This window comes from Lathyrus oleraceus, chromosome 3, assembly GCF_024323335.1.
Source record: "Lathyrus oleraceus cultivar Zhongwan6 chromosome 3, CAAS_Psat_ZW6_1.0, whole genome shotgun sequence".
Taxonomy (NCBI): domain Eukaryota; kingdom Viridiplantae; phylum Streptophyta; class Magnoliopsida; order Fabales; family Fabaceae; genus Lathyrus; species Lathyrus oleraceus.
This window is the reverse complement of record NC_066581.1, coordinates 281,861,155-281,881,869: the sequence shown is the minus strand read 5'-3', so window position 1 is coordinate 281,881,869 and position 20,715 is coordinate 281,861,155. Positions and strand designations below refer to the sequence as shown.

Below are 20,715 nucleotides of genomic sequence, written 5' to 3'. Positions count from 1 at the left end.
ATAATTAAAGAAAAAGGTGCATGTGAGCCTTGTACACGCGTGCTAAGCCCAGTTAGAGATAGGGTATTCTGCTATGTGAATGGGTACGAAGTCAGAATTTCACTTTGGTGAAGTTAGAATTCCTCACCTGTTCAGTGAGTTGCTAGGAGGAAAAAAAACAGATCGGCCGGGAGAAGAGCCCTGTCGTATCGCCGCTGTCAGCGATGCCAAAATGGTGAAACCTTCGCGCTTTCTGCTCCGACCTCCTCTAACCGCAACGGTAAACAAACCTCAGCGCCGATGTACTATTTCTCAGCAAGCGACGACGAGGATGGCGGCTTCGTCGATGACGCCAACGTCGTGAATCCGGTGACCTCTTCGCACTAGCCACTCCTTCCTCTTACTTTTCTTTCACTATCGATTTGCTTCTGGTAAGGTGTGGTTATGGTGCTCTTTGAGAATAATTGCTTTTTTGCTATGTTTATGTTGTGTGTTCTAGGCTTTTTAGAAGAAATAGCTTTGTGTGTGGTTGCTATTGTTGTTTTAGAGTTTTGAAAAAAATAGCTTTTCTGCGTTTGTTCTTGCCATGTTGTTCTGGTTTTAGGAAAAAAAAGCTGCTTTGTTGTTGTTCTGGTTTTAGGGTTTTAGAAGAAATAGCTTACTGTGTTGTGTTGTCTCTTAACGCCTCATGAACCCTTTATGAATAATTTTTATCAGTTTTTTAAAAACTCCTTTCTTTTTCGATTTTCCCATCCCAGATTATGTGGGATTGTTGTTTCTGTGGATTTGTTCTGTTTTTAGTTATTATTGCAATGCCTTTTTGTATGTTCAAGTTAACCTGTTGTGTAAAGGTTCAAACTGCGTAATTTGTTTAGTTATTTTTTAGTTTTTTAAGTGCTTTTAAAAAGTGCTTTTTAAATAAGCTATTTTTCTCTGCAGGTCATAGCTCTGAGATGACCTGATGGAATGGAAGGTGGATGCTCCAAGCTTCAAGACAACCTGTTTTTGTGACTAAGTCCAAAGTGATTTCATCCTAATTGCTTGGTTTTGGTCATTAGGAACCTATTTCCATCTGTAGCAATTTTTTCACTGTAATTACTTAGTTTAGTTTTTTTTAGACAAATGTGTGTTTGGATTATTTGGGACTTATTGAATTAAATTTTAATTATGTAATTACCTTTTAATCTTTCAAAATTTAACTCAATGTTTATTTATGTTAATCATTCAACTTTTAAAAACAACAAATTTCTAACTTAAGTATAATGACTTAATTTAAAAAAACAAATTTCTAATTTATGTATAATGACTTAATTTTAAAAACAAATTTCTAATTTAAGTATAATGACTTAATTCTAAAAACAACATATTTCTTCCTTAAGTATAATGACTTAATTTAAAAAACAAATTTCTAATTTAAGTATAATGACTTAATTTAAAAAACAAATTTCTAATTTAAGTATAATGACTTAATTTTAAAAACAAATTTCTAATTTAAGTATAATGACTTAATTTAAAAAACAAATTTATAATTTAAGTATAATGACTTAATTTAAAAAACAAATTTTTAATTTAAGTATAATGACTTAATTTTTAAAACAACATATTTCTAACTTTAAACACGAAAACTAAGTATAGTAATTTAATTTAAAAAAAAAACACAATTCTAATTTAAACACAAAAATCTAAATGTGGGACTTTTAATTTAAAAAAAAACAATTCTATTTTAAATACAAAAAATCTAAATATGGGACTTTTAATTTAAAAAACACAATTCTATTTTAAATACTAAAAAAAAATCTAAACATGAGACTTTTAATTAAAAAACACAATTATATTTTAAATACAAAAAATCTAAATATGGGACTTTTGAAACAAAGAAATCTCATGGATTAAACCAAAATGGCCGGACAAAATTGGGGTATGACACATCCTCATTACGATTCTGAAGTATCTCAATCATCCCCTGGTCTAGCATCTCTTGGATGTCCCTTCTCACTTGACGGCATCCTCTTTCATTGATAGTGCACACCTGGAACATATCATGATCATGCTCATAATGACTGTGTTCACATAATAGCTTATGCATCTCTACCAAGGATTGCCTTATGTCATTCACATAAAGGACTTTGTACTTACCAGGGCACCTCTGAACCATATTAACAACTGCCTTCCCATGCCCGGGCAATGGATTCTTCTTCACATTTGGGCCTACATCCTCGAAGAACAATATCCCACTTCTCACAAGGTCTTGCACCTTGGTCTTCAAAGGAAAACAATTCTCCACGTCATATCCGGGAGCACCGGAATGATATACACAATGAAGTTCAGGCTTGTACCACCATTCAGGATTGGCTGGCACATCAGGAGGATCACGAGGAGTTATCAGCTTCCTATCAATTAAGGAAGGATAAAGCTCAACATACGTCATCAGAATCAGGTCAAAGGTTACCTTATTCCTCTCATAGTTGTTGGTGCTGGTGTTGTTATTGTTGCGAGGCTGGTAAGCCTGTTGTTGTTGACGATGTTGTTGTTGTTGTGGTTGTTGTTAAACTTCTCTAAAAGCAGGTGCTACATGAGCCACCTGGTGTTGGTTAACAGCTGGTCGGACTTCTCTCCTCTTCAAAGGGGGTCTTCTCTTGACATGGGAAGAAACAACATGAGTCTCCCCTTCTTTCTTCCTGGCAAATCCTCCATACTTCTTTACCGAGGAACCATCATCACGAGACAAGCGTCCTTCACGAACCCCTTCTTCTAGCCTCATCCCCATATTTACCATTTCGGTAAAGTCCGAGGGAGCACTAGCAATCATGCGCTCGTAGTAGAAAGAGCTCAAAGTCTTCAAGAAGATCTTTGTCATCTCCTTCTCCTCTAAGGGTGGCACTATCTGAGCTGCCAATTCTCGCCACCTCTAGGCGTATTCCTTGAAGGTCTTCTTGTCTTTCTGGGACATTGCCCTTAACTGGTCCCTGTCTGGAGCCATGTTCACATTATATTTATACTGCTTCACAAAGGCCTCTCCAAGATCATTGAAAGTGCGGATGCTTGCACTCTCCAGCCCCATATACCAACGGAGTGCAGCACCTGTCAGGCTGTCCTAAAAGTAGTGAATCAGCAGTTGATCATTGTCTGTTTGGGTCGACATCTTGCGAGCATACATCACAAGATGGCTGAGCAGGCACGTGTTTCCCTTGTACTTCTCAAAGTCAGGCACTTTGAATTTAACCAGGATTTTAACGTTGGGCACCAAGCATAAATCAGCAGCACTCTTCCCAAAAAGATCTTTACCTCTCAAAGTCTTCAGTTCCTTGCGCAACTCAAGGAATTGATCTTTCATCTCATCCATTTTCTCATATACGTTCGGGCCCTCAGATGGCTCAGAATGATAAATGGTAACTTCCACACGAGGGAGAGTGTGCACAACGAGAGGTGGCACAGACAGGACCGGGCTAGATGCCAACATAGAAGCAAGAGTGGGAGCAAAACCCTCTGGCACGAAGTTAGATGGCATTCCCCAAGGGAATTCGGCTGGCATACTAGGAGCGAAGTGAGTGGTGGCATCAGGTACTGTTGAAGTAGCCACTTCAGAGATGACTGTCCTCGCGAGAGGAGTTGCAGGAGTTGGTGAAGCTTGACTTTGCGCAGCAAGGACTGACTCCATCATGGCAGTCAGTCTAGCAATCTCTTCCTTCAGGTCTCTGTTCTCTTGTTAGAGGTGTTCCATGATCTTCTGATGATTTGCTCGGGTGTTATACCGGTGCGTCAACTTGTCTTCAAAATAAATGAAGAGCAAAGAGTTAGACCACTGATCAAGAGCTCGGAACAAAACCTGCTTCTGCATATGATGCATGCAATGCTTGTGCATATGATTTGTTTTTTATCAGAGGAACTTTATAAACATCTATTTGCAAATGTTTTGAAAATATTGAACATATATGGAATACTCATAGCAATAATATTTGGAAACTTTTTACACCAAAGAAGTAGTACAGTTTTGGTAACCAAATACAATACAAGAGAAAAGGAGAATAAACATCCTATGGAGCCCTAGAAGCAATCGTCCAAAGCCTTCGAGATCGAAAGATAAGTCGCACGAAGCCTCTTCACCTCTCTCTCATAAGCTGCTTCCATGTCGGCCTTCTCCTTGGCGAGCTGATCATTCTTCCTCTTCCAAAACCTAGATGAGTAAGGAAGGAGAGAAGTAACCACATCATCGGGCTCATCGATAACCTGATGCTCTAGAAACTCTATCATTGCATCCTTATCCTTGAGCTGCTGAAGGAGCTCCTCACGCTCACGAACCCAAGCACGCGAACGGTCTCCGTCTCTCAACTCCTATACTCCTTGATTAGGGAGGGTTGAAGGCCCAACCATAACCATAGGGGTAGGTCTCGGATACTCGTATGGCATGCGGTACTCAAGAGCTCTCTTCCTTACCCAAGAGGTGTAAGGTTCCAAAGCAACACAGTTCTTCGGACCAAGCTCATTCCTCCCTTTCCTATGAACCTTGCGCTAGGCGCGGACCATCCTATCCTTCAAGTTCTGGGGATCTTTACCCTCTTGAAAGAATAATCCTTCCAACGAAATGTTGTTAGGTTTATCCTTTAAGGGGAACCCAACCTGACGGCGAGCCAAAGCAAGGTTGTAGTTAATTCCACCACATATACCAAGAAGAGGTACATTGGAGAACTCACCACAAGATTCAATAATTTGAACGCCATCATAAACACGATTATACCAAGAGATATCATCATTAGTGAGAGACATAAGTCTCGTGGACCACCGTAGACATCCCTTGTTCTCCTTGAAGGCAAGCGTCTGAGGCAAGTGCGAAATAAACCACTTGTACAACAGAGGCAGATAGCACACAATGGAACCACCACCTTTTGCATTCCTCATATGCAAAGAGAAATAAGTGTCACCCAACAGAGTCGTAACGGGATTAAGAGAAGAGAAAATCCTAATAGCGTTCACATCCACAAACTTGTCGATGTTAGGAAATAACACTAGCCCATAAATGAGGAATACAAATACGGCTTCAAAAGCTTCCTTACTCATGGCCTTTCCAAACAAAGTAGCTTTGGCAATAAGAAAATCAGACTGGAGACCTTGAATTCCACCCTTGGTAGTCATATGGGCAACAATGTCAGATACATCCATATGAAGCGTGTCAGCAATCTCTTGAGAAGACGGAATCTTCTCCAAACCACTGAACGGAAACTGGTCAAGAATAGGTATACCCACATGATAGGCATACTCCTCTAACGTAGGCAAAAGTTGGAAATCCAGAAAAGTGAAGCATCGATACATAGGATCGTAGAACTGCACCAACACACTCATCAGACCTTCATCCACCTTAGTAGAAAGAATAGACAGAAGCTTCCCATGGCGAGCTTTGAACTCCAAGGGCTCTAATACATAAGATGCCAAACTCCTTAACTCTTTCAAGTCGGGTTGTCTGAAACTGTACTTCTTCGTATTCCTTCTTTGCTTATCCATGTCTGAAAATTTGCAAATAGACCTTTTAAGTTCCTTGTAAAATCTTTATTGTTGATGACATGAATGCGAATGAATGCATGAATGCATGGATGCAACAAACACACTCAAGGATCAAGAAAGTCACACCACACAAAGGTCACGGGATGGCTCAAGTCATCATCAATATCAATCATCCATTTTGGTGGATTATGGCTTACACCTTATCAACACCCAAGTTCCATTGATATTGAGGATATACGAGAACGGATCGACCGCGAATCAAGGGTTTGTTGAGAGTCACGAGCATGGAGTCTCGGTTAAGAACCACCCAACAAGAGTGTACTCTGGTTAAACCTGATAATCATGTTCTAAAAAGGTTCCCATAGTCATTATCCCATCTTTCGGATATTATCGGATAAAACGACTACTCGTCCTCCAAAAATATTCTCAAGAGAGACTCTTATGAGTGTAATATCGCGTAACAATCGTATCAAATCTTACACTTGAACGATCTTCACACTACGTCCTAAAAATAGGCTAAGATGGGCTAGGTATCTAAGGTCCTTGGCTTCTAAGGATCCTATTGGAAAGAGTAATGCCTAACCACGACTACTCATGTGACATTATTGATCCCAACAAGACCTTCACCAAGTGAATGGGCTTGCAAGTTAACTTGTTAAGGAATAACTCCACACAAGTCAACAAGACTATGCCATTCTCCTATCATAAGTGCACTCGAGTTCGGGTATAGAACTCATCTCACAAGAAACCACCAAGCATACAAGCAATTGATATATCAAGAAATTCATACATTACAAACAATATATTTATCCCAAAGTTGCACAAAAATATGTCACAAATAAATATAAACATACAATACATACAAGCAAAAAGTAGGATAAACCCACTAGGAAAGATGGTCCCCAGCAGAGTCGCCACTTTTCTGTAGCGGGGTTTTCGTTACCTTTAGGTTTATTGACTAAACCAAAAGTCAACATACAATTCGAGTCGCCACCACACTTTTATTTGTCCAAAGGAAAGGCTAAAAAGCGAACAAAAGCCAAGTAAGAAGTTTTTCAAATCAAAAACTAATAAAAATGTCAGAGATCTAGGTAAGGGGGTTGGTTATGGAATGGGAAAGTTTTACGCACCCAAAACATCCTTAGTACTCTAAGGGAACCCTTTTTGCAAATATGTGTTGTAGGTTGGTATTTGTGAAAATATTTGTACAAAAGATTGGGGGGATGAGAAGAGAATATATTATATTTACAAATATTGTTGTTTGAATGGATGAACCCATTGCCTACGTACCATCACAAAGGAGGATCAAAACCTCGTAGTTCGGGGTAAAAATCTCAAAGATTGGTGAATTGATTTGACCAAAAGCCTTAAGGTCTTTTGTTATCAAAGGGAGAAAACTCAACCTAAACCAACAATCCACCATGTGAGGAAGGCTTCAACATGATAGTGAGGGGTTAACCCTGTAATAAGCATGGAAGACTTATAATCCAACCACTAAGGATGAGGTGAGATATACATCAACCACTATGATAACTCAAACCTATGACTAATGTTTTGAAAAAGTTTTAACAAGTGGCCATTGGAACCACAAAACAACTTGAAATGAGTTATATTTACAAGTTAGATTTATTTACAAAATGAAGTCAAAGTGGGATTAAAGTTTATTCACGATGAGTATTTATGAAAAGAGTTTTGAAAAGTCAAAGGCATAAGGCCTAGGTTTCTAATTTGAAATAAAGTCAAAGTTTTGAAAATGATTTTTGGCTTGGTTAGAGTGGGGAGAAGAAGAGAAGGGCTAGTCCTAAGGCATACAAAGATAAGAGGGGAAAGATAAACCCTTGGAGTTCCTTTTCGTGGAATGATAGAGATGATTCAAGACGCTCCTTTCCTTTGGACTTAGTACACAAGCAAGCAATCAAACAATTTGAATTCAAGCTCCTAGGATCTCCATTTGGCTTGGCTCTTAACTTGGCTATTCATGACAATGGTCCTCTTTTCACAATCTCAAGGTGGAATCCCTATCGCACAAAAGCAAACATCAAAAAGTTCACAACACAATAAAGGGAATGGACAAAGAATAAGTTTGGATGAGAAGTCCTTTGAGGTCAACTTTGAAATTTAGCATTCTAAAGGCATGAGGCCTAGTTGCTCTTCAACAAGTTTTTGCATTCTAAAGGCATAAGGCCTAGTTGCTCTTGAACTCCTTTAAACATAGGTAAGTCCTAATTCTAAGTCCTTTCTCCTTTTGCATTTGGTTCACACAAAACAAACATGATATAGCAATATATTTATATACAATAATGGGCTCAAAATGAGCAAAAGAAAAATGACATAAACATAAAGTATGTGCTCAAGTGAGCAAAGTGAAAATCAATATGAATAATGAGCAAGAAATAAATGGCATTAAAAGTAAATAGCAAGAAATTAAATGCTCAAATTAAAGTTAGTAATTAGTGAGGTTATGTTAGCTTGTCATAAGACAATGTAGCGCTATGTTAAGCAATCGTAAGTGGACTAATATAGTAGTCACGCCTATCTGAGGCCGGTCAATAAAAATATAGGCAAAGAACACAAGTTAGAGATCATGACTAGTAAGCCAAGCTCCATAAACTTGCCATGCCAAAACAAAAGGGGAAGGGCCTTGTATTGACTTTAGGTTATTTTCTTGACCAAGAAGCAACCTATCTTGGACACAAAACAACTCACTTGATCATGGATCAAGTTGAGTTTGGTTTGGATCAAAGAAGGTTAAACTTCTCATTTGTCAATACCAACCATAAGACTTTAACTCATTGGCCATTGATGGAAAGAAAAGGATGAAGATGAAAGGGAGGGGAAAAGAAGACCATAATCAAATCCAATTGATCAAATGTGAATCAAATCATCATCAATCAACACCAAACAGAAAAGAAATGAAGATAACAAGTCAACAAGTCAACAATATTTTTTTGGTATTTTTTGAATTAAAATAAAATGCAAATAAAAAATAAACAAATAAGATTAAACCTTAAATTCAATTGAAATCAACTTCAACAAGTCCAATTAAATTCTCATAGGTCCAACATGGTCAAACAAGCTTTGACTAATTTTCTCACCAATTTTTGAAATCAGAAAGTAAGTAAAAACAATTAAAAACAATTAAAAATAGCACAATATGAATTAAAATCTCAAATAAATCCCAAATCAAATAATAAATTGATGAGACTATTTTTCATTGACTTATCATGATCCATAGATGCTATGAAAATATTTTTGGATTTTTCAAAAGTCAGAAAGTATTTTAAAATGAATTAAAACTATTAAAAATCAAATAATCCATGAAAAATATCAAATGAAGTCACAAAAATAATTAAAACTCAAAATATGAATTTTTGAAAATCAAATGAATTAACTGAAAATAAAAGAAAATAGAATAAATGGAAAAAACCAACGCCACATGATGAAGCTCATTAATTGACGTGCCATGGATAGATGGTTAAGATCGTGAGGAACACGATGCAACCAAGTCAAACGCATAGCAACGTGTATTAAATGAAGTAAACACAATGGAGAATCAAGATTAAAACGTGGTATCCAGATCCAATGGCCAGGAGACAAGACACGTAGTGGTGGTGGTGGAAACCACCGTCTTCTCCGGCGAGTCAACAGAATCCGGCCACCAGTTGTAGAGAAAAAAAGTTTAATAAAAATTAAAAACGAGGCCATGGAAATGAAGCTCGTGTGATGGAGATCATCACTGTATCCATGGATCTTCCTCACTCTTCCTATATTGAGAGAAATGTGAAGGAGAAGATCATGGTGTTCAAACTGAAAGTTCATGAAATGGAAATTTGAAAGCATCACAAGCTTTCCTCAAGTGTGAGGACTTCATAAAACCACACAAACACAAGAATGCTACATTGAAATGAGAGTTCTAGATTCAAAAAGTTTGAATGTATACTGTCGTACCTCATGTAAAAAATGAGAACACGACCTAGCAAAGCGCAATCGCGCGCTCGCAATGATGGACTGAACAGAGTCGCCACCGAACTTTATTTATTCCTAAAAGGAAAGGGGAAATATCGATAAAACCCAAGAAAGAACGACAATGATTATGGTCGTCGCAACCAAATCAGGGTTCGGGAGTCGATTACGCAAGGGGAAGGTATTAGCACCCCTCACGTCCGTTGTACTCAACGGGAACCATTAGGTCGGTTGTGCGCGTTAATGTTAGTTTGAAATGTTAGGTTTTTCAAGTTATTAGGTGGGAAAGAAAGAATAGAAGAGAGGAGAAATGTTTTTGGATTTTTGATGAAGGACTAAACCTAAGTTTTTTATTAGTGGGCCTGACAAGATTTACAAATCCTGCTCATACGTATCTCAATAGAGAAATCAAGGCTTACGTAGTTCTGGGTAGAAAAATGTTTGTTTGTTGGTCGATTTTAGCGAAAACTACTTTATGTCAAATCAACGAAAACATTGTTGGACTACCCAAAACAGGTGGAAAAATATTGCCTTGCATTGTTTTGAAACAAAGTACCTTTCGTTTGAGAAAAGGTTTAAGAGTACATCGCACGGCGGCGAGAAAAAGAAATTGATTGGTTTGATGTGTTTTGAATAATGGCGAGAACTTGGATGAGCGAGATATCCATCTTGAATCCTAGTCTTAGGAGTTCGTGGTATCCACCACGTTCCATTTCCATCTTATTTGCAAAAAGTGTTTAATAAGGATTAGGTGTTTTGAATTTGATTGAGAAAGTGTTTGAAGAAACCGCATTGACAATTTTAAATGACAGCGAGAGCTAAGATAGGCGAGGCATCCACCTCGAATCTTAATCTCAGGAGTGCACGGTATCCACCATGTTCCATTTCCATCTTTATTGAAAGGTGTTTAGATAGGAATTAAGTATTTTGAGTTTTGTTTTGAAAATGACTTGACATTGGATCAAGCATTGATGGACGTTTAAGAGAAATTTTTGAATGAATGTTTGAGAGAAACAGAGTAGATAGATTTGGATGATGGCGAGAGCTAAGATAGGCGAGGCATCCATCTCGAACCCTAGTCTCAGGAGTGTGTGGTATCCACCACGTTCCATTTCTATCTTTATTGAAAAGGTCTTAAATATGAATTAATATTTTTTGAGTTTTTATTATGAAAAATGACTTGACGTTGAATCAAGCGTTTGATGAAAGTTTGAAAGAAATGGAATAGAATGGGAGGGAGAAATGAATTGATTTGTTTATTGAGAAAATACTCGACGTTGGATCGAGTCATTATTTTTTATCTTTTGGAAATGGTTGATTTTATTCTTGTGTTAGTAGCTAACTAAACAGTCAAGCAACCAAAGAAATAAAAAGCGATAAAATTATTACATGCCATGGGAGTGGGGGTACATTTTGTCGAATGGGGATTCAAAGTAATGAAATAATTAAATCGGGCCCAAACAACAAACAATGCGATGTATGAGTGTAAGTGCAAGAGAACTGTGTCATTGTAAGAAGGCCCAAGAGTAAGCCATGTGAAGAAAATATCAATCATAAATTATATTTACAACACATTCAAAAATTAAATTGAAAGAAATAAAATCGGGACGTGCACGGATTAAAAATCGGAATGCGAAGATGCGAATCAAAGTCGCATAACGCAATGACGTGCAAGGCAAATGGAAATTAAAAAAAAGCAATCAAGAAATCTAGATAATGTGCTCAAAGCCGGTTTGCACATATTAACAATAATCGAAATGTCATATGTGATTAATCAAAACGCGGCAAAATACCATCAATGTATCGATAAAAATAATCGTGGATAAACAACATGGGAATTGTTGAATCCATAAATTAAAATCGATGTTAACAAATAAAAATAAAATAACGGCGAAAGAATAAAAGCTAAAGTCGAAAAATGAGAATAAAATAAAACAAAATGATTAATAATAAAATAAACCCTAAATCAATCAAAGATTAAAAGTTGAATAAAGTGAAAAAACTAAGACCAAAGTGCAGCACAGGGGTATCGAACCCACCACCCATGGCTTGTCAAGATTGATGCTTAACCAATTCTCCCACCGGTCTACTGATGACATAGTTAGCATGGGAAAGTAACAAAAGCCATTGGAATCGCGTAAATGCAAGCAAAAATAAAATAAATAAACATACACCAGAACAGTAGGGAGCTTTTTTTTAAAATATACTGTTCATCGTTCCCATCTTTTTTAGAAAGAACATATGCAGGTAAACATTCAAACAAAATCCCACATGAATGGAAATGACAAATAAAAATAGACGAAAAAAAATCAACACGGATCTGAATCGAAACCGTTACCGAAATGCGAAAACAAACTTCAAACAAACAGTTGTCTTGTTGTTGATCTTGCTGTCTTCGAAGCTTTGCAACCTTATTTCCTCAACCGTTCATGAATATGTGCTGAATGGTGTGATGGTTGTTGGGAAAGATGAAGTTTGGAATGGGTGATGATGGATGAAGAACCGGGTAAGGTTCTGTGTGCGTGTTTTGTGTAGAAGAGAGAGATTTCGAAAATGTGTCTTTCTCCTCTCTTTTCTTTTTCTTTTTGAATGGTAGCCGCCTCTCCATGAAGAGAGTGTTCTTGCTTTTATATTCACTTGCTAGGGTTTGGAATTGGTCACTAAGATCAAAAGAGTATTGGAATTGGAAGTGCTTTCTTGTGCTGCTCTAGTGTCTACCCCATTTTGGTGCTTGCTCTGAAAAAGGTAACTTGTACCTTGTACCTCTTCCTGGAAATATTTTGATTCCCTTTTGTTGCTTGTGAATTTTTACCGCCGGTAAAAAGCTATTCACTGCTGCGAATTCACTTGAATATGATATGTATTGTTTGATGCTTGCAGGGAGGAGGTGTGAATTGAGGTGCTGATGACGATAAATCGTGCTGACCAGATGGAAATGAAAGGTGTTGAGCACTTCTAGGACAATATTCAGATGAATTTTGCTGGAACTGATTCTGCATCTCAGACATATGGAACTGTTCAGGAACATGAGAATTGAGCACTTCTTTATGGTGTTCAATTCCAGGCTCCATCTTCACTTGGTTTTCTAGATTGGAAGACAACTGAGACTGATTGAATCCATCGTCATTGACCAAATGCTGAGGCTGCTGACTATGTAGTTTCAACTGAAATTGTTGTTGTGATTGTGAATACTGTTCTAGCTGTTGGAATTGCTGGGGCCTTTGCTGATACTGTTGTTGAGAATGAAGAAAGGCATTTCTTGAAGCCAATGAAGACTGAAACTTTTCCAATTGATTGACTGCTTGGGATTTCATATGAGTAGCCTGCTGCATACCATGCAAATTTGAGTGACTGCTAATCAATGAATTAGTCTTGGGTATCGATGGCAGTTTTACTGAATTTGTGTTTTGAGTGTTCATTATAGACCCAAAAGATGCCATAGATCCATAAAAGTTTCCAGAAGCAAAAAGGGTCAACATTATTCATTCCATATCTATCACCTTGCACTATTGGTTTCTGATTTTGGTCAAAGTGTTGATGTATGTGTTTAGGGGAATTAGCATAAGTTGAGGCATAACCATCAGAAATGCCTGGTTCATTAGCAAGTTGGACATTGTTACCAATAAAGCCCAGCCCACTATTTATAGCACCATTTGAGTTTGTAACTTGTTTTTGCAGCAAACCGGATCTCATTCCACTACTCATTTGGCTGCCAAGGTTCGACAATACATGACTTTGGTCACCAACATGCTGTTTCTGCTGCAGTAGCTGTGACTGTGATACCGTAGTAGACTCTGCACTAGAAAAGATATTACCGTTAGAAGATGAATCTACATTCATATGTGAGTGATTGTTGTTAGCTTGCGTTTCAGAACCATTCTTCTGAGGTGACCCAGATTATGGTTTTTCAGCAGATAGTTCAGAAGTACCATCTATAATGTGCATTGAAATTGCACTTGACTTTACTTTTGGGTATATTGACCTATTACAAACCATATTCCCTGTTTCAGCATCCACGGCAACAAAGTGTGCATCCCTTGTCATAACAAAGACTAGCCCCTTTCCGGAGTTGCCAGAAATATCAAATACAGATTCCTGTGGAATGTTTAAGCTAGAAGTGTCTGAAAATTTTACTTTCAGAGAAACTACTGTTGAAGATGTGTCAGATGCAACACTTGTAAGAAACAGAATTGATGATGTAATGTGTCAAGCATGGCCACCTGCCCATGTTCATATCCAACTGCAAGATTCCCTCCAAGATTTGCAAAATGTAACCCACATACAACCGAGTTTTGAAGGGAAAACACTGCTTTGCAATAAAGTCTGTCTCCTTGATTCACATTATGAACATTAGTTCCATTTTCTGTCACAAACAGGCAGAAATCCAATGCTGACACTGGTGAACTTACACTGCCCATTTTAACATCATTCACCTCCAGTTTTATGTTGTAAACAAGTGAAAGAGCAGAATATGAAGTATCCCATATCCGAACAGATCCATCTTGGTAACTTGCTACGTATATTTGAATGATAAGATGGTTTTTTTAAAAAAGCTGACCTGGAACGACACCAGTCAAAGGCCACTTTATCTTCATGCTTGTCTGATTTGGTAACGAATGCTGCTTTGCGGCTACAAGAATCTCAGACAGGGCCGTAAATGACTTCATATCCTGGCATACAACATCAAGCCTTGTTGTTGTCATTTGCGGTTCAAGAGTGGGAATGATGACGGTATATTGCATTGTTGGAGACAAAACATGCAGGTTGGCGCTACTGCAAGGTTCGCTTGCAGATCAGTTCAGGTTAAAGACTTTTCTTGGCCCATCCCAATATTGAAGTCAACGTCGAACTCAAAATTTTGGAATACTCGGAATCTTTTGTTGTCTTTGCATCTTTTGCAACTTCAGCTAGATGGCCATGAGCATCAGACAGAAACTCCAAATCCATCTGGCCAGTAGCAACGAATCGATGAAATAACACCCAAGTAAAACAAAGATTATGATACGTCTGGTTTAATCCAAGTATTCCTTAGGTCTTCTTAATTTGTTCCATTAGCTCATCAAAATCATCAAAGCAGGACTGTAGAAGCATTTCATAAAGCCTGAGATTCAATGGAATGCCATCTGCCCATGGCATGAATCAGTGAGTGATCCATCATAAGACCTATATGCAAGAGTCGTAACAGCACTACAAAGAACCTGGATGGGCTCATCGTTCTTCCCAGTTTCAGTTTTCCATAGACCAGCCATAGCTCTAAAGAAAGAAGTTTTTCCACTTCCACTCGGTCCTGTTATCAGTAAATTATCCTTTTGCTTGATTGCCAATGATAAGTCTCTAATAAGTGTAGATTCACTTGGTGTCTTGAGAATCAAATTTTCTATCTCCAATAATGTTTCATGTTTCTCTTGTGGAGGATGTATTCCATATAATATGTTACTGAATGAGATTAAGTCTACGGCATCGTTGAAGAGTGTCAAAGAGAAAGAAAGGGTTGTTCCGGTGAAAGAACTTAGATCATCAACAATTCGCCGATCTTGATTATCGATAATTGACTGTGACTGAAGTTTATAGAAAGTATGATTTTTAAAATAGCGATCCATGTAATACCTCGTCATCCAAGACCTCCATCTCAATGAAAGAGTTTCTCTTGTATAATCTCTCAATACAAAAAACTAAGAAAGTGCAGCAATGTGCTCATCGGGATTCCTCCAGCAAAGCCACCCAAGCAGTAAAGTAGTTGCTTCATAAATTGCTCTTGATCTGGCAAGTGCATTATAGAAATCTCTCCCTAGAAAACTGAATCCAACACTAATTCCAGTGGTAGCCAAAGTGAGACTAAAAACACTAGCCAGCTGCAATCTTGCTTGGACCTTATCATCAGAACTCCAATAAGGAGCAGCCACTTTCCAGAACCTTCTAAACAGCGTCTGAAGATCAGGATTCTCCCCCTTTGATTTCTGATTCTGTGATTGTAGAACAGTGGGCAATAACCAAAGCATCCATGATGTTGTTCTTGTTGGAGGTTCGTGCCATCAAATTAGAGAGAGCATCCCAACACATATGAGTCCATAATTGCAACTCTTTGTGAGAGCTTAGACACCTTGGATGATCCCGAAGCCAAAGCATCAATGATTCGGATAATTGATGAATATGCAGAAAGAATTGACAATGCAGTGGGCCCTCAGTTGGCTTCTTAAGGAAAAGTTTGACAGTAGCAGTCAACAATTATAGTTGGACAAGTGCAGGTTCTTCAGGGAAACTTTTCAAGAAACTTTCGAGAAGCTCGTCAGCATAACACATTATTAGAAAAATTGGTAAAAGCTGTTATATTTTATTCATCAGCCTTAGCTGGTTTATATAGTGAAAATACAATAATTACAATTTATTTTATCCTTAATTGAGAATAAAGAAAAATAAAGGTAGTATTAAAGACAATAATAAAATCGGAAATAATATATTTTCCAACACCCCCCCTCAAGTTGGTGCATAGATATCTATCATGCCCAACTTGTCTATCAAATACTCAAAAGTAGGCCTTGCCAAGCTTTTGGTCAGGATATCCGCAGTTTGTTGACTTGAAGTCACGAAGGGTAGACATATGATTCCCGCATCTAACTTCTCCTTTATGAAGTGTCGATCAATCTCGATATGCTTGGTTCTGTCATGTTGAACTGGATTATGAGCTATGCTAATAGCAGCTTTACTGTCAGAGTACAATTTCAATGGAAGCTCAATTTTCATCTTAAGTTCTTCTAGGACTCTAAGGATCCATAATCCTTCACAAATACCTTGAGACATAGCTCTAAACTCGGCCTCTGCACTACTCCTTGCTACAACTCCTTGTTTCTTGCTCCTCCATGTCACAAGATTACCCCAAACATAGGTACAATATCCAGATGTTGATCTTCTATCTGTGACTGAACCTGCCCAATCGGCATCGGTGAAGATAGACACATTTTTTTCACTAGTCTTCTTAAAAAATAATCCTTTTCCAGGATTTCCCTTCAAATATCTCAGTATCCTATATACTGCCTCAAGATGTTCCTCGAAAGGAGAATGCATAAACTGACTCACTACACTAACTGAGAAAGCAATATCAGGTCGGGTGTGTGACAAATAAATCAATTTCCCAACCAATCTCTGATATCTCCCAGTATCAACAGAAACATTACCTTCTCCCCAAAGTTTAGCATTCGGATCCATAGGGGTATCTGCAGGACGACATCCACTCATTCCTGTTTCTTTCAACAAGTCTATAATGTATTTCTGCTGTGAAACCACAATACCATTTTTTGATCGAGCAACCTCCATACCTAGAAAATATCTCATGAATCCCAGATCCTTGATTTCAAAGTCTACTGCCAATTTCTCTTTTACTCTTGCCATTTCCACTGTATCGTCTCCAGTAAGGACAATATCATCAACATAAACAATCAGGACAGCAACTTTCCCATCGTGGGAGAATTTTGTGAACAAGGTGTGGTCAGCCTGTCCTTGGATGTACCCTTGTTTCTTCATGGACTGAGTGAATTTTTCAAACCAAGCTCTAGGGGACTGCTTTAATCCATACAAAGACTTATTTAGTTTGCAGACATTTGATCCAAATTTGTTTTCAAAGCCAGAAGGAATGTCCATATATATTTCTTCTTCAAGATCGCCATTAAGAAAGACATTCTTAACATCTAACTGGTGCAAAGGCCAATCCAGGTTAGCAGCAAGAGACAAAAGAATTCTGACAGTGTTCAATTTTGCAACAGGAGCAAATGTCTCTGAGTAATCTATACCATAGGTCTGAGTAAAGCCTTTAGCCACCAAGCGAGCCTTGTACCTTTCAATTGACCCATCTGAATTATACTTCACAGTAAACACCCATTTGCATCCAACTGTCTTCTTGCTTTCTGGTAGTGGCGTAACACTCCAAGTTTTGTTCTTTTCTAGAGCTTTCATCTCCTCAAGTACAGCTTCCCTCCACTTTGGAATTTCTAGAGCAACCTGTACACTTTTTGGAATTTCTACACTAGACAATTTTGAAGTGAAGGCAGACATAGATGAAGACAAATTTGAATATGATATAAAATTGGACATGGGATGTTTAGTGCAAGATCTGACAGGTTTTCTAATGGCAACAGGATCATCTATATCAGGATACAAAATACGACTCTCAGAAACAGAGATAGACTTACCTTTTCTTTTGTTAGGAAATTGATCATTCCCCGGTTCAGATTCCTGGCAGTGTTGAGATGTGGACTTGTCCTTTCCTTTATGGTGCTTTTTCACAAAAACCTTTCCTTTCCAAGTCCCGTTTCCTAATTCAAATTTGTTTTGTTGAAGTGACTCATTATTTTGTGGCATTTCAATTAGATCATCATTATCATCGTTTTCAGGATTCTCATTATTTTCTACAAGAGAAAATGTAGGCTCGGATTCACAAGGTTCCTTACTCATGACAGGAGTAGGATCAGATAAAGAATCGCGGCCATTTTCTGTTGGTGCAGGTGTAAAAAACTTAGAATTTTGTGATATTGGTAAAGATAAGTTATTTAAAAAACTCATGTCCTCAATTTGAAACGAGTCTTCGTTTATCTCCCCCCCTTGAAGATGAGTGTCATCAAAAAAAGGTTTATTTTCAAAGAATGTAACATCCATAGTGACAAACATTTTCTTATTTTTTGGATCAAAACATTTATATCCTTTTTGGGTTGGGGAGTATCCAACAAAGACACATTTTATAGCACGTGGCTCAAGTTTTCCAACATTTTTATGTTCATGAACAAAGGCTGTGCAACCAAAGATTTTTAAAGTCAAATCAGTTAAAACACGAGTACTAGGAAAACATTCTTTGAAGACGTTAATAGGAGTTTGAAAATTGAGAATTTTGGAGGGCATTCTGTTAATTAAATACGCAGCTGTTAAAACAGCTTCGCCCCACAAATAATTTGGTACTTTATTTGAAAAAAGTAGAGCTCTAGCAACCTCTAGTAAATGTCTATTTTTCCTTTCGGCCACTCCATTTTGTTGAGGAGTATTAGGACATGAACTTTGATGAACAATCCCATTTTTTAGAAAAAAATCACCCAGGATAGTGTTAAAATATTCTTTGCCATTATCACTTCTAAAGATTTGGATATTTGTTTGAAATTGGTTCTGCACCATTAAAACAAAATTCTTTACAGCCTGACAAACATCTGATTTTCCCTTTAACAAGTACACCCAACATACTCTTGTATGGTCGTCTATAAATGTGATAAACCATTTTTTGAGAGAGAGTGTACTTGTACGGTTAGGGCCCCAAACATCACTGTGTATAATAGAAAAAGGCTTTGATGGTTTATAAGGTTGTATTGAAAACTGGGAACGATGATGCTTTGCAAATTCACATGCTTCACATTTAAACGAAGAAAAGTTTTTATTGTGAAATATCTTAGGAAACAAGTGTTTTAAGTAACGAAAACTAGGATGACCTAATCTTAAATGCCATACCATAATGTTGTCATCTTTATTATTCAAAACGGAAAAAGACTCAAAGCAGGAACTTATTGTTTTTGAAGGTAGTTGTGATGCAGATCCAGTTTCAAGGTAGTAGAGTCCTCCACTCTCCTTAGCACTGCCAATCATCTTCCCCGAGTTCAAATCCTGAAAGACACAGTGAGATCGGAAAAAATTAGTTTGACAATTTATATCTTGGGCTAATTTACTCACGGATATTAAATTACAAGATAAATTTGGAACATGAAGGACATTTTTAAGAGTTAACATTTGAGACAACACAACTGACCCTTTACCTGCAATGGCTGAAAAAGAGCCATCTGCAATTTTTATTTTTTGATTACCTGCACATGGACTATATGAAGAGAACAAAGTAGATTCACCTGTCATGTGATCGGAGGCTCCTGAATCTACTATCCAAGTATGACTGGGACTGACACTAAGAAATGCAGAATTACCTTTTGTTGCTATAGAGCAAGAAGGGGTTGGAGACTCAAGGAGTTTGTACAGTCTGTCTAGTTGCTCCGTAGTGAATGGGAACTGAGATGGAAGAGATTGCTGCCCTTGATCAGAATTACTAGCCTGAAATGCACGACCACTTTTCTTCTTCCAGTTAGGAGGTTTGCCTTTGAGCTTCCAACAAGTTTCACGTGTATGCCATTCGCGCTTGCAGTGATCACACCAAGGAACTTTGTCTGACCTTCTTCCTTCGTCAAGGTTTCTAGTAGCCAGAGCTGAGCCTTCAGATTCAGAATTTCGTTGTGTCTTACCCATCATAATTCCTTGTCGTGCCTCTTCCCTTCTTATTTCTGCAAAAATTTCACGAAGAGTTGGCAATGGTACTTTTCCTAAAACTCTACCTCTTACCTCATCAAGGTCTTTATTGAGCCCAGCGAGAAACATGAATACACGGTCATTTTCTTGCCTCTTGAGAAACAAAACACTGTCTTCTGTACACCTCCACTTGTCATCATAACAGAGATCTAACTCTTGCCACAGTGTTAACAGTTCATTGTAATAAGCAGTTACACTCCTGTCACCTTGTTTCGCATGCCATAACTTTGATTTTAAACCAAAAATTTGAGAGGAGTTTTGAATATCAGAGTATGTTTCCTTAACAGCTTCCCAAACATCCTTTGCAGACGGTAAAAACATGTAAGGCTTACCTATTCCAGTTTCCATAGAGCTTACCAGCCACGCAATAATCAAGGAGTTTTCCGACTTCCATTGTTTGTAACGAGGGTCTCCTGTTGCCGGTTCAGCTACTGCTCCTGTTAAGAAATCAATTTTTCCTTTGCTATCCAATACCAATCGAACGGTTTGAGCCCATTCATTGTAGTTATTCCCATTCATTTTAGGGATATTGACCTTGAGGGAGTATGAGGAACCCTCTCGATCATTACCGCCTATGTTGGAATCACCGTCACCAAAAACAATGTTGTTCCTGTTTCCATTGTTGCCGTCATTACTGCCACTGTTTATGACCACCGACGGTTCCTCATGTACACCGTTTCCGCGGCCACCGCCGTTTCCATGGCCACCGTCCGAATCAGATTGTGGTTGGTCGCCATGGTTGGATCCAGTGTAGGCTTGTGATAGGGGAGGCCACATGTTGTTGTCATTCGCCATAGGAGGTTAATAGAGTATGTGAATTGGGTCAAAAAATACGTACAGGGAAATTTTATGGTAACCCCTAACCCAACAAAAATAGGTTGAGGAAAGCTTTTACGGTAACCCCTAACCCAGTGCTCTTGATACCATATTAGAAAAATTGGTAAAAGCTGTTATATT

The 20,715-nt window shown here is 38.0% G+C and overlaps 1 long non-coding RNA gene across 1 annotated transcript; it reads left to right on the top strand.

The window, feature by feature from the left end:
* Positions 1-1,163, top strand: LOC127127033 (uncharacterized). The gene is made up of 2 exons (XR_007805201.1): positions 1-410; positions 919-1,163. It is a non-coding gene; the product is annotated as an uncharacterized LOC127127033 (long non-coding RNA).
* Positions 1,164-20,715: the final 19,552 nt, after the last annotated feature.